At 42.0% G+C, this 13504-nt stretch overlaps 1 protein-coding gene across 2 annotated transcripts in view; it reads left to right on the plus strand.

Moving 5' to 3' along the window:
- Positions 1-12339, plus strand: part of LOC124034350 (leucine-rich repeat transmembrane neuronal protein 4-like) — a 79960-nt gene extending 67621 nt beyond the window's left edge. For both annotated transcript variants that reach the window (XR_006838561.1, XM_046347434.1), the window contains one exon: positions 10189-12339. The gene's annotated coding sequence lies outside the window, so the exon portion shown is untranslated. The remainder of the gene's footprint in view (positions 1-10188) is intronic.
- Positions 12340-13504: the final 1165 nt, after the last annotated feature.

Here is a 13504-nt window from a genome sequence, read left to right on the forward strand (position 1 = left end):
CCCGATTAAACCTGGATGGACAATCAAACCAGGAAGCCAAAAAGCCTTTTATTTGTTAAATATTCGTCACTCAGATCTGGATTTAATGCTATTTCAGAAAAGGGTGCAGTGAAGGGGATTTTCAAACTGAGTACACTGGATGATGTTTTCATAAGACAACATCAAATCACTCACTCTATTACAAAGTCAAATACAAAAAGATTGTCTGGTCAGTGTTGTCTTGGTTATTGCTCGAATAGATCCTAGAGCAGAGGTCCCAATGTTGTTGTGTTTGAGGACAGGAGTCATGTGGTTTAACTTAAATCCCATTTAGCTAAATGCTGTTTCAAAATGTTCTTTACCATTACTGCATAGAGATTAGAGTGCAGATTATGGTTGTAAACTGAGTTAAACACAAAACACATGTAGGACTTCTGATCAGTTAGGTCAATCGCGACGAGTTAAGCCCTTGTCGCCAAACTGATAGCAAAGTATGTTCACTAGCCCTCCCTGGTAGTTGCGTCCAAACTGTTACAGTGTAATGTAATGTATCTATTCTCACAAAGGAGCACAAGCATTGGTCAGATGCAGGTATTTCAACACTCTTAGTGCACAGTCCTATTGGGAAATCCCAGGTGCTGAGTTGCTAGAATACAATCGTATTAGAAACTAGAAAATAACAGGAGACCATCAAAGAGCTGTTTTAAGCTATGGCCCCCACCTTATTTAGTGCTGTTGTTAACAGAGAGAATGGGCACTTTGCTCAATACAATAGGGCCATAAGATAATTTAAAGGTTTCCACATAGACATTTGCCTCCTCCAATTTCACTAATTAGGAAACTTTGTCCTAAAACGAGTCATTCCGCTGACAATTTGTGTGAAGCCATAGATACAGACCCCCTACTGAACACATTATCATTCTGGGTATTCTGAATATTATGTTCCCCAAAGATCAAGCTAGGTTCAGGAACTTGAAGACTGGAAACAAAGTAAACACATGATTAAGGGGGCTATGAAATTATAAATAAATGTCCTGATACCCACAGCAACATTGTAAAGTACACAGTTGAAGTTGGAAGTTTACATACACCTTAGCCAAATAGATTTTAACTCAGTTTTTCATAATTCCTGACATTTAATCCGAGTAAAATTCCCTGTCTTAGGTCAGTTAGGATCACCACTTTATTTTAAGTTTTGTGAAATGTCAGAATAATAGTAGGTCAGAAGTTTACACTCAGTTAGTATCACTTGTTTCACTTGTGTCAAACGTTTCGGGTAGCCTTCCACAAGCTTCCCACAATAAATTGGGTGAATTTTGGCCCGTTCCTGCTGACAGAGCTGGTGTAACTGAGTCAGGTTTGTGGGCCTCCTTGTTCGCACACACTTTATCAGTTCTGCCCAGAAATTTTCTATAGGATTGAGGTCAGGGCTTTGTGATGGTCACTCCAATACCTTGACTTTGTTGTCCTTAAGCCATTTTGCCACAACTTTGGAAGTATGCTTGGGGTCATTGTCCATTTGGAAGACCCATTGGCGACCAAGCTTTAACTTCCTGACTGATATTTTGAGATGTTGCTTCAATATATCCACATAATTTTTCTTCCACATGAAGCCATCTATTTTGTGAAGTGCACCCACCCTCCTGCAGCAAAGCACCCCCACAACATGATGCTGCCACCTGCGTGCTTCACAGTTGGGATGATGATCTTCGGCTTGCAAGCCTCCCCCTTTTTCCACCAAACATAACGATGGTCATTATGGCCAAACAGTTCTATTTTTGTTTCATCAGATCAGAGGACATTTCTCCAAAAAGTACAATCTTTGTCCCAAGGTGCAGTTGCAAACCGTAGTCTGTCTTTTTTATGGCAATTTTGGAGCAATTTTGGAGCTTCTTCCTTGTTGAGCGTCCTTTCAGGTTATCTTTTAACGCAACGTAACGTAATCAACACTGCTAGCTAGCCAGCTAGCCCCCGAATAGCAGCACTGTAGAAACTATTACACTCAACGGAACAACTTGATTAGTGTAGTGTCAACAACGCAGCCACTGCCAGCTAGCCTACAAAGTCAACAACGCAGCCACTGCCAGCTAGCCTACTTCAGCAGTACTGTATCATTTTAATCATTTTAGTCAATAAGATTCTTGCTACGTAAGCTTAACTTTCTGAACATTTGAGACGTGTAGTCCACTTGTCATTCCAATCTCCTTGCATTAGCGTAGCCTCTTCTGTAGCCTGTCAACTATGTGTCTGTCTATCCCTGTTCTCTCCTCTCTGCACAGACCATACAAACGCTCCACACCGCGTGGCCGCTGCCACCCTAATCTGGTGATCCCAGCGCGCACGACCCACGTGGAGTTCCAGGTCTCCGGTAGCCTCTGGAACTGCCGATCTGCAGCCAACAAGGCAGAGTTCATCTCAGCCTATGCCTCCCTCCAGTCCCTCGACTTCTTGGCACTGACAGAAACATGGATCACCACAGATAACACTGCTACTCCTACTGCTCTCTCTTCGTCCGCCCACGTGTTCTCGCACACCCCGAGAGCTTCTGGTCAGCGGGGTGGTGGCATCGGGATCCTTATCTCGCCCAAGTGGTCATTCTCTCTTTCTCCCCTTACCCATCTGTCTATCGCCTCCTTTGAATTTCATGCTGTCACAGTTACCAGCCCTTTCAAGCTTAACATCCTTATCATTTATCGCCCTCCAGGTCCCCTCGGAGAGTTCATCAATGAGCTTGATGCCTTGATAAGCTCCTTTCCTGAGGATGGCTCACCTCTCACAGTTCTGGGTGACTTTAACCTCCCCACGTCTACCTTTGACTCATTCCTCTCTGCCTCCTTCTTTCCACTCCTCTCCTCTTTTGACCTCACCCTCTCACCTTCCCCCTACTCACAAGGCAGGCAATACGCTCGACCTCATCTTTACTAGATGCTGTTTTTCCACTAACCTCATTGCAACTCCCCTCCAAGTCTCCGACCACTACCTTGTATCCTTTTCCCTCTCGCTCTCATCCAACACTTCCCACACTGCCCCTACTCGGATGGTATCGCGCCGTCCCAACCTTCGCTCTCTCTCCCCCGCTACTCTCTCCTCTTCCATCCTATCATCTCTTCCCTCTGCTCAAACCTTCTCCAACCTATCTCCTGATTCTGCCTCCTCAACCCTCCTCTCCTCCCTTTCTGCATCCTTTGACTCTCTATGTCCCCTATCTTCCAGGCCGGCTCGGTCCTCCCCTCCCGCTCCGTGGCTCGATGACTCATTGCGAGCTCACAGAACAGGGCTCCGGGCAGCCGAGCGGAAATGGAGGAAAACTCGCCTCCCTGCGGACCTGGCATCCTTTCACTCCCTCCTCTCTACATTTTCCTCCTCTGTCTCTGCTGCTAAAGCCACTTTCTACCACTCTAAATTCCAAGCATCTGCCTCTAACCCTAGGAAGCTCTTTGCCACCTTCTCCTCCCTCCTGAATCCTCCTCCCCCCTCCCCCTCCTCCCTCTCTGCAGATGACTTCGTCAACCATTTTGAAAAGAAGGTCGACGACATCCGATCCTCGTTTGCTAAGTCAAACGACACCGCTGGTTCTGCTCACACTGCCCTACCCTGTGCTCTGACCTCTTTCTCCCCTCTCTCTCCAGATGAAATCTCGCGTCTTGTGACGGCCGGCCGCCCAACAACCTGCCCGCTTGACCCTATCCCCTCTCTCTTCTCCAGACCATTTCCGGAGACCTTCTCCCTTACCTCACCTCGCTCATCAACTTATCCCTGACCGCTGGCTACGTCCCTTCCGTCTTCAAGAGAGCGAGAGTTGCACCCCTTCTGAAAAAACCTACACTCGATCCCTCCGATGTCAACAACTACAGACCAGTATCCCTTCTTTCTTTTCTCTCCAAAACTCTTGAACGTGCCGTCCTTGGTCAGCTCTCCCGCTATCTCTCTCAGAATGACCTTCTTGATCCAAATCAGTCAGGTTTCAAGACTAGTCATTCAACTGAGACTGCTCTTCTCTGTATCACGGAGGCGCTCCGCACCGCTAAAGCTAACTCTCTCTCCTCTGCTCTCATCCTTCTAGACCTATCGGCTGCCTTCGATACTGTGAACCATCAGATCCTCCTCTCCACCCTCTCCGAGTTGGGCATCTCCGGCGCGGCCCACGCTTGGATTGCGTCCTACCTGACAGGTCGCTCCTACCAGGTGGCGTGGCGAGAATCTGTCTCCTCACCATGCGCTCTCACCACTGGTGTCCCCCAGGGCTCTGTTCTAGGCCCTCTCCTATTCTCGCTACACCAAGTCACTTGGCTCTGTCATAACCTCACATGGTCTCTCCTATCATTGCTATGCAGACGACACACAATTAATCTTCTCCTTTCCCCCTTCTGATGACCAGGTGGCGAATCGCATCTCTGCATGTCTGGCAGACATATCAGTGTGGATGACGGATCACCACCTCAAGCTGAACCTCGGCAAGACGGAGCTGCTCTTCCTCCCGGGGAAGGACTGCCCGTTCCATGATCTCGCCATCACGGTTGACAACTCCATTGTGTCCTCCTCCCAGAGCGCTAAGAACCTTGGCGTGATCCTGGACAACACCCTGTCGTTCTCAACTAACATCAAGGCGGTGGCCCGTTCCTGTAGGTTCATGCTCTACAACATCCGCAGAGTACGACCCTGCCTCACACAGGAAGCGGCACAGGTCCTAATCCAGGCACTTGTCATCTCCCGTCTGGATTACTGCAACTCGCTGTTGGCTGGGCTCCCTGCCTGTGCCATTAAACCCCTACAACTCATCCAGAACGCCGCAGCCCGTCTGGTGTTCAACCTTCCCAAGTTCTCTCACGTCACCCCGCTCCTCCACTCTCTCCACTGGCTTCCAGTTGAAGCTCGCATCCGCTACAAGACCATGGTGCTTGCCTACGGAGCTGTGAGGGGAACGGCACCTCAGTACCTCCAGGCTCTGATCAGGCCCTACACCCAAATAAGGGCACTGCGTTCATCCACCTCTGGCCTGCTCGCCTCCCTACCACTGAGGAAGTACAGTTCCCGCTCAGCCCAGTCAAAACTGTTCGCTGCTCTGGCTCCCCAATGGTGGAACAAACTCCCTCACGACGCCAGGACAGCGGAATCAATCACCACCTTCCGGAGACACCTGAAACCCCACCTCTTTAAGGAATACCTAGGATAGGATAAAGTAATCCTTCTCACCCCCCTTAAAATATGTAGATGCACTATTGTAAAGTGGCTGTTCCACTGGATGTCATAAGGTGAATGCACCAATTTGTAAGTCGCTCTGGATAAGAGCGTCTGCTAAATGACTTAAATGTAATGTAAATGTAAATGTCGATATAGGACTCATTTTTACTGTGGATATCAATACTTTTGTACCCATTTCCTCCAGCATCTTCACAAGGTCCTTTGCTGTTGTTCTGGCATCGATTTGCACTTTTCACACCAAAGTATGTTTATCTCTAGGAGACAGAATGTATCTCCTTCCTGAGCAGTATGACGGCTGCGTGGTCCCATGGTGTTTATACTTGCGTACTATTGTTTGTACAGATGAACGTGGTACCTTCAGGCAGTTGGAAATTGCTCCCAAGGATCAACCAGACTTGTGGAGGTCTACAATTTATTTCCTGAGGTCTTGGCTGATTTCTTTTGATTTTCCCATGATGTCAAGCAAAGAGGCACTGAGTTTGAAGGTAGTCCTTGAAATACATCCACAGGTACACCTCCAATTGACTCAAATTATGTCAATTAGAGAGTTTCAGAAGCTTCTAAGGCTATGATATCCTTTTCTGGAATTTTCCAAGCTCTTCAAAGGCACAGTCAACATAGGGTATGTAAACCTCTGACCCACTGGAATTGTGATACAGTGAATTATAAGTGAAATAATCTGTCTGTAAACAATTGTTGGAAAAATTACTTGTGTTATGCACAAAGTAGATGTTCTAACCGACTTGCCACAACTGTAATTTGTTAACACACAATTTGTGGAGTGGTTGAAAAACAAGTTTTAATGACTCCAACCTAAGTGTATGTAAACTTCCGACCTCAACTGTATATCTGTATATCTTAGGCCTTTTATTTCTAGTTGAAGAAGGTGCGGCTTAATCAACATAACCTAATTCTGAGTACAGATATCTCAAGCCTTCACAGAAAAAAATCCCATTGTAATCCAGTGAAATATTCAAAATCAAGACGATATTGTATTTATATTCAGTACCCAGATATCCAGATTTACAATTGTGTATGATTTTTAAAGAAATGGTTTTGAGAGCTTAGCTGTAGAGATAATCAATGCTATAATTATGTGATTCATTCAGTTGTGGGGCCCTTGTGAGACTGCTCAGTTCTACTCGATTGCGTCTTTAAAAAGGAAGGCTGACCACCTCTGAAGTAAAAATAAGAAAAAAAGCAGTGTACAATAGTTCCTTCGAATGGTTAACATATTTTGTTTAGTCCCTGTTAGTGCTTCCAGTGTGAAATCAAATGGCCACCAGACTGTTACATTGACCCCCCCCCTTCATTGATTTTGTCCACTGCAGCTATTTGCTGTTTATTATCTGTGAATAGTCACTTCACCCCTACCTACATGTACAAATGACCTCTAACCTGTACCCCCGCAGACTTGGTAACGGTACCCCCTGTATATATCCTCGTTATTGGTATGTTATTGTGTTACTTTTTATTATTTTTTACTTTAGTTTATTTTGTAAATATTTTCTTATCTCTTCTTGAACTGCACTGTTGGTTAACCTTTTAGTCCACCAAAACCGTATGCGGGTTTGTGACTAGGGCTCAAGCTCATTAGCATAACGCACAATGCGAAAAAATATTCCTAAAAATATTTAACCTCCACACATTAACAAGAAAAATAGCTCAAATGAAAGATAAACAAGTTGTTTATCTACCCAGCAAGTCACATTTCTAAAATGTTTTACGGCGAAAACATAGCACATATTTATGTCCAACCACCACTGCAGACATACCTCATTAGCATAGCCAAGTAGGAAAAAATATGCAATCAACAAACGCAGGATTAAAAGAAAAATAATTTCACTAACCTTTTGAAATCTTCATCAGATGACAGTAATATAACATGTTACACAGTACATTCATTTTTTCCCAATAATATGCTATATATATCCATAAATCTCTGTTTACAATTACGCATCATTCAAAAAATGCTACTGCAATGTCAGGAGAAATGAAATAGCTCCGGCAGATAACGTCAGCTAACAAGGAATACACATCATAAACTTTGACTAAATATGCATGTTTTACATATGTATAGCAAGATACACTTCTTCTAAATGCAAACGCTGTGTTACATTTAATTTTAACGTTACATTTTGCGTTCACTAGGCTATAATAGGGAGTCGGTGCTCCCACATTAGCATAATGACTCCTCTATCTTGGAGTCGACAGAAACCCAAAATGAACACATAAATATTCCCTTACCTTTGCTGTTCTTCCATCAGAAGACCTGGAAGGAATTATACTTACCAAATTAGTGTTCAGTTTTCAAGTCTGCGTCTTTCGGTTCTCAAAATAGCCACTTTTCGGTCAAAATGTAGGCAAAATTAAAGTGGATGCGCACCAAAACGTCGAAATTATATATTATATGTTGAGTAAACTTGTCAAACTATGTTCATAATTAAGCTTTAACATGTTATAAAGGTCTACAGCAATCTTGAGGGCGAACAGACACACACACGTCTTTTAATCGATCCTGAGGGAAAGAGAGAAAATGTGCAGAGCGCGCAAGGAGGTGCACTGTTTTTTGGCGTGACCGAGACCTTTCGGCACGCTCAAAGTCTCGTGAGCGCGTGATTCTCACAGTTACACGCCTCATTGGAAGCAGGCTTCGCGCTGAACACATACAGACTCTTCCCAGGGTTGTAACTGCTTGGTAAGTGCGTATACGATGACGTCAAAGTGGTGCCAACTTTTTCCATTACAAGAGAGACTTTGGGAGAATGCATGCCCTGACACTTCTGCTTTACATAGAGACAAAATTTAAACGGTTTTAGAAGCTTTAGAGTGTTTTCTATTCGATAATATTTTTTATATGCATATATTAGCAACTTTTGACAAAAATGTATCATGTTTTATATGGGTACCCAATTCCTACAGAAGGGGCAGTAATCAGGGGTAGGCTTAACAGGTTTTAAGGGCTTGTAAAGTAAGCATTTCACGGTAAGGTCTACACTTGTATTCGGCGCATGTGACAACTAAAGTTTGACTTGAGTGTGTGTCTGTGTGTGTGCATGCGTGCGTGTGCATGTGTGTATGTACTACTAACAGAATCAGTTAAATATTGTGATATTAGTTTCAATATTTAATGGCACATTAATATCATTTGATTTGTTTTAATGAAGTGATAATGCCCGAGAAGCTAGTGTTTGGAGAATATATTGGCACAGGTGTTGTTAGGCACGAGACATAGTCGAGGCCCGGCAAACCGTGCCAATATATCCTCCATACACTGGCTTCGAGGGCATTATTACTTTTATACAAAGGGGTAGCAACATATTCCAATAATGATTGACATATTTTCATGACATTTTTAATTTAATTAATTAATTAATTCATACTTTTTCATCCTTCGACAAGATATAGTCCCGACACAAGTATAGGGTTGCTACCCAAGCCGGCTGGTCGTTCGTTCTATCGGTTTGGTTGCCAGAGACGCGACCCAGTTGCTCAGTCTTTTTGTTCTGTATCTATGGACGTGAGAGACCCAGTCGTTCGTTCTAAATGTTCTATTGCCATACTGGCTGGCAACGTTATTATCCCTTGCTTGCTAGCTAGCCAACTACGGCTAACTGACAGTCACATAAAACAGTGCAGCCAAAATAACAACAGTAGCTGCATTTTGTTTGTTTAAGCTTTTTTCTATTGACATTTATTTGGATACATCCATAACAATGAGCTAATGATGTGCGATTTCACCTGGCAGAGAAAATGTACTCTTTCTGACGTCAGGACACTGTTGTTCATTTACATTTACATTTAAGTCATTTAGCAGACGCTCTTATCCAGAGCGACTCAGAGGAGCTAGCCAACAACACAGCTAACACAATCGCTTCAAACTGAAGCTGGAAAGACTGCAAACTAGCTGCACTTCATTTCATTTGACCTTTTTTCAATTGACATTTCTTTGTATATATTTGTAAAAATGATACCACCTGATTCATGATTTCGACTGACTGAGAAACACTACCTGCCTGTCTGTCTGTCCAGACTAAATGTTAGTGTAAAAGATATGTGAGATAATGTCTAGATGCTTTTTATAGTGGATCAAGTTTATAAATTGTCTGTCTGGGCTGATGAGACAGTGGATTGCGCAGTCAGATGGAACAGAGTAAATGGGCATTTTAACGTTATAGATTTAGCCGGTGGTAGTTTGTGGAATAGACACCGACTGGAGTGCGGTTTTAACCAATCAGCATTCAGGATTAGACCCACCCGTTGTGTAATTGTACATAGTTCAAAGCACTGTAGACCATAGAGAGAGGCCTTTGAATCAGCAAGCGCTTGTAATGTAACAAGAGCCCTCTGCTTAATGGAGTCAAGATTCCATTTAAAAGAGTAAAAGCAAGTATGTATGCACTCTTGCTTTAGGCTTTAATCTTGCGTATAATTGAGTTAAGCTGAGTGGGTACTCTCTTACTATTGATGCAAGTTTTTGGTCCTGCATGCAATGTGGCACATACATATGTCATTTTGGTGTTTAGATTGAGATAATTCAGTTATTACCTTTCACAAATGAGCTCAGTGATCTAAATGTATTTCATGCATTATACCACAACTATTGCATGCAATGATCAGATTTATAAAGCCAGATGTTCATTTCAACATCCCTAATTCAATCACTAGAAGATACAACTGACACACACTGCATACTGTTCCTCTCACACATGTTGGCATAAAACCATTCCTGTCACTCAAATACAGACTAACATCCCTCAAAAATCTAGACTAACATTTCAACAAACTATCTACTAACCCTAACCTTAACCCTTATCCTTGCTACAGATGGACTATCCAAATAAAGACCAGATTTTTGCATGCAATTGATCTGTAAATCTTCAGCCTATTTCACTTTGCACCCTAACGTAAAAAGACATCCTCTAGTTGAGAGGGAAAATGTTTAAACCACTCTTTTTTTATCTTACTCTCTCTCCGTCCCCCTCTACTTTTCCTTTGTTTTCTCAGGTACCACAGCAGTTGAGTGCTCTGACGTTGAACAGGTATGAACAGCCCGTAGTGGATTACTGCCAGGCCCAAGGGACGCTGCACCTCAACATGGGCTTTGTGCCCCCCTCCCAGGCACAGGGCTGTCTGAGGCCACCGGGCTGCAGTACAGGTCATACAGCTGGTCTCCCCTCAGCACCCACCACCTTGCTCATACGCACGGACCCCCATTCCCTCCAACAGTGACTTGTGACCTGTGCAGATGGGGAGTCCAGACCAGTGCTCCCCTATCCATCTAGGCTACTGAGCATGGTGTTGTTACAGTACTGTATTACCACAACAGATAATGAGTGAAACAGATACAAATCTGCACTGAGGAGGAACATTCTGACTGGAGAATCTGTTATTAATGGAGAGAATACATTTATCTAACACTGAATATACCTTGACTAATGAAAATGAAAATATTCATTAATGGAAATTGCAGTGTACTGTTACAGTATATTACATGATAGCTGCCCCTTTGATGTCCATTATAATTGAATATAGTCCAGTTACAGTATCACATTCCTTTTGCTTCTAAAATGGTTTCCAGCATCATGGGGAGAAATATACAAAATGACATGATTCATTACTCTTATTGAACTTATTGACTCTGCTGCTCACAGTTTCGGCACCTTCACTGTTTTAGGTAAGTAAGTATCTACAAAATGCAATAATAGATCTGGGTAAACAGTAGGGTGAGCAATGGAATAGCAGAACAAATTAAAGACTAACAGAGCTGAAAGGTTTTATGCTGCTTTTTCTAATAATGCTGCCAGTCAGAGGCCTTACAGATTTTCCAGTCCCCGTAGCTATTTCATTTCAAGAAGTGAGCCATTCAAATGAAATGACCCACAACGACAAGAGAAAACCTGGTAAGTGATGGGCACACCGTTTTCATGTCAAGTGTACAGATTACATTTATTTTCCAGAAGTACATTAATGAATATTTTTATTATTTTGGTTATTTTTATTATTATTTTATTTTTATGTTCATTTTACTATAATGCCATTTCTTTTGTGTGTTTTTTGTTTCCACGATGAAAAGTAAAACGTTGATGCGTAATAGACTAATTGTTTTCATGTCAAGTATAGCCTACAGATGACATATCTTGTCAGAAATACATATTTGTTATTGTGTTGATATGGATTTGTTCATCATGATCATCATTGCATTTTCATGATTCATGTAATGACAATTTATTTTATATTTATGTCACGTCAATCATCAATCTAATTGTAGGATTGTCTCTCACATACCATGTGTAGTTACTTAAAGGGAAGCATTTTAGTGTGACCATTAATTGACTTTGTGACCTCAGATAATGACATTCACCTAGAGATCAGCAGTGAATTCACTCATAGTGGAGATAACTGTTGTAACAGCTTAACCCAGACTGTCTAATATTGATGCCTGTCTGCTCTCCCCAGCTGTGACGCATTAGATCTTTGTATCCCTTTTCCCCAATGTCTACTGTGACTGTTACAGATTTCATCAAGGAGCCTCATTTGGATGTGGTTCATACTCATACTCCACTTCAAGGACACATGTAATAACAAAAACCCAATGAACTTGTTCAATTCAAATAAAGTGTCTCGGCTGCTTCATGAACACGGCCATTTGCCCATGAAGAGGAGGAGCCTTATCTGAAGTTCAGATGAACTTGAACATGCCCTGATTTGTGTTTGTAGGCTGGGTATGAGAGTGTGACTGACATTTTGTGAAGTCGAGGACTTGCAATATTGGCTTGCTGTTTGAAGAAGATGTTATCCTGATTTCTGTTAATTAAACCATATAAAATATCAGCTTGAACTGTCGTCACACAATTTAATGATATTTCAATAGATTTAATGACCAAATGTTTTTTATGCTTATTGAAGAAAAAATTCCTGTGAACATTAAAATTACTTTTAACATTTATTTACTGAGATTTAATTTTTATTTTCATACCATGAAATTACACTGCTTATCATGTCTGAGAGTGTGGTGTTTTGGGATAATCTTGACCACAAGTAATACAGTGCTGAATGATAGCTTTTTAAAAATTTTATGTTCTGCATCAAAGCATCACTGATCTGAAAAATGTATGAATAATGTAAACAAAATAAAGTCATTATTAACTGATGCAACACCATTTACCTAATTGTCACATCTTTAAACAGTATCGTTTGCTTTTGTAAATTGTGAGATTTTCATGTGCATGGTGAGGAAGGAGACTACATTCCACATCATACTCAAACTCAGATAATGAAAAGCAGAGTGCATTGAAGAGGATTTATTGACTTTATAAAGCAATCAAATACACTGATTGAGCTCAATCCAGTGGCATGCTCAGGATAGCATACATAGAACATTTATTTCCCAATTACTCTTCACCCTCTGAGTTATTCCCATCCCAGGGAAATATTCATTGACAGTGCATAACCGCTATCATCAAGAGAGAAGAATGAGATTCTCTCAGTCTTAAATTCAGAAATACTTTCTTCAAGGCTGCCACATCCTGGTTTGTCTTTGTTCTCGATTATGCAAGAATAACAGTCTTTGTCTTCTTTCTGAGACTTAATCATTTTCAATTTGCTCCATTTTCTGACTGTGGGCCTAATTTTTAGAAGTGCAAAGTTTGCTGCAATAGCAAGAAAAGTTGGTTATTTTTCCTACCTGGACTCAAGGGTAGACGTAACTTAGTACCCGTAAATCCATGACATCCAATTAGTATGATATGTTACGTTTCTTATGGTATGTATCCATTTTTGGATGTCCATCATCCATTTCGAATGTATGTTACAAATTACAATTCATATGATATGCTATGAATTACAATTTGTACAATATTTTACTAACTGCAATTCATACAATATGTTCAAAATTTGCTAAATGTATGAAATCCTAATGTTAGCTAGGTGGCTAGACTACGGGTTAGGGTTAAGGATAGTGTTATGCAGGTGAATGAGGACCCAAAAGCGACTTGGCGAAAACAGAGTCTTTAATCCAGTTTAAGGAAATAGCAATACTCTTAAACAAATCGGAGCGGTAAATAAAGCATAAAAAACAATACCACTCGTAATCACGAGAACTGACTGGAGACTCGATAATAAACTGCAGGTTGCCTCGGGAAGGCACTTGACCGTAGCAGACTCAGACACCTGCTCACCACGCAGCATCTGAGGGAAACACGACACGACAGGGCGATACAAAGACACAGCACGGTGAACAATATACAAGGATCCGACAGGACTGAAACGGAAAACAAGGGGAGAAATAGGGACCCTAATCAGGGGAAAAGATAGGGAACAG

Source organism: Oncorhynchus gorbuscha, linkage group LG04 (genome assembly GCF_021184085.1).
Source record: "Oncorhynchus gorbuscha isolate QuinsamMale2020 ecotype Even-year linkage group LG04, OgorEven_v1.0, whole genome shotgun sequence".
Taxonomy (NCBI): Eukaryota; Metazoa; Chordata; class Actinopteri; order Salmoniformes; family Salmonidae; genus Oncorhynchus; species Oncorhynchus gorbuscha.